Here is a 1,982-nt window from a genome sequence, read left to right on the forward strand (position 1 = left end):
CCTGCCACCTTCCTCTTGCAATCTCGAGACCTTGTCAGGCAGTCCATGTCACTAGCCATGGTCTCAGTGGACAATTTCAATCCACCTCCCTGTAGAAAAGCAACAGGTACCCCCTCATCTCTCTGAGATGAGCCAACCCGAACCAGAGACTTTTCATCTCCTGTCGGCTTTCCCCCAACATTCAGTTTAAAAACTGCTCTGCCACCTTTTTGATTTTAAGCGCCAGCAGCCTGGTTCCTTCTCAGGACAAGTGGAGACCGTCTCGCCTGTACAGCTCCCTCTTGTTCCAAAAAGCATCCCAGTGCCTAACAAACCTGAACCCTTCCCCCCTACACCATTGTCTCATCCATGCATTGAGACTCCTGATCTGTGCCTGTCTCTCCGGCCCTGCGCGTGGAACAGGTAGCACTTCTGAGAAGGCTACCTTGGAGGTCCTGGACCTAAGTTTCCTGCCCAGCAGCCTAAATTTCTCCTCCAGGACCTCACGACTGCATTTCCCCACATCGTTGGTGCCGACATGCACCACGACCACTGGCTCCTCCCCAGCACTATCTACCAGCCTATCTAAAACATGTGTAATGTCCGCTACCTTTGCACCAGGCAGGCAAGTCACCATACAGTCAGTATGCGGGTTCGCCACCCAGCTGTCTACCTGCCTAAGGATTGAATCCCCCCCTCCCACCCTGCTCAGGGATGGTTCCTTGGTGCAAAAGGAGAGCCGCTCACCAGCTGGGGAAGAGGTCCCTCCTGAGGGCACATTCCCCTTATCCTCAGCACGGTGCCCTGTTTCCCCTAGACCCTCATGCTCCCTGACAGCAGCGGGGCTGCCAGATCCAGAGTGGGACGTATCTAACAAGTCCCCGAGAGTCTTTTCTTCATAGAAGTTAAAATTATTTAGCTGTAAATTGCTTCCTTACAACCAAAGTTCACACAATCTTATTTACTGGAAGGTGCTATTGTTTTCCTGGTGTTCCCATCATTTGGGCTACACTGTCCTTTGAAGCTCAGAGAGGTAACTTCAAAGTTATCTATAAGGGGGAAGTGGGGTATGTGAAATCCTGTTGCTCTGGAGTTTGCATTTTGGATTAGGGTCTGTCATTGCCCAAATGGCTTTTCCTGACAATCTGCAATTTTATTGCCTTTAAAATTGTGGGTCTCACACTTTTATATTGATTCAAATCCTGGGAATGGAATGTGGTGAATTATTTTCTGGGTGACTGATATGGAGATTTGTCTAAAACAAAGGGCCTGAAACAGACCAGGCCTCCTTGCTGTTGTTCTAGCAAACACAGAGACAGACACATGGATTTCATAAGATATTTGGTTCCATTTTAAACCCAAACTTTCTATATTTCTAAAATTTCTTTCCGCACCTATTATCAATGACTGCGGGTTGTTCCCGCCTTGCAGCACTTGCATTCACATGAAATCAACCCGCTCTCCACACAGTTTGCTACTACTTCCACCAGGTACTTTTAAAACTCGGAAGCAGTACAAGATGGCTTGAATACAGCTGGGGAACACCAGCCAGCTGTGCCTGTGTGAACCCGCTCCTTTAATCCACTAGTGAAACACTCCTGAAATGTTTGGTTTCGGACCAAACTGCCAGTCTGAACACGGCCTATATTTTTGCAGTGGGTCCAAAACTTGGTGGCTGTAGAAGCCATTTTCAACTGAACAGTTCTGAGTAACTAATTTCCAGTGATGTTTCCATTGTACAGTGAGAACAAAAGATATCATGCAGTGCAATCTAACTGTTCTCAATTAATTATCCCAAAATTCTTTTTAACACCTCATCACTTTTTAGAAATTCTACTTGTTGTAGCTCTTGTGTATCACTATTCTCCCTACACTTATTGCTTATTAATCCAAAACATTTCATCTAACACTTTGCTAGGTGGGACATTAGCTGTCTTGGAATCCTGTTTTAAATGTGAATAGATAGATATGATAAGGTTCCAAACCAGCTCACAGAAAGAGTG

At 46.2% G+C, this 1,982-nt stretch overlaps 1 protein-coding gene across 1 annotated transcript in view; it reads right to left on the reverse strand.

Annotated features, from left to right (window-relative positions):
- LOC107113041 (uncharacterized protein K02A2.6-like) overlaps nucleotides 1-1,982 on the reverse strand; it is an 80,024-nt gene that overhangs the window by 26,033 nt on the left and 52,009 nt on the right. The window lies entirely within an intron of this gene.

The sequence above is a fragment of the Gekko japonicus genome, unplaced genomic scaffold (assembly GCF_001447785.1).
Source record: "Gekko japonicus isolate JY-2015 unplaced genomic scaffold, Gekko_japonicus_V1.1 scaffold72, whole genome shotgun sequence".
NCBI lineage: Eukaryota > Metazoa > Chordata > Lepidosauria > Squamata > Gekkonidae > Gekko > Gekko japonicus.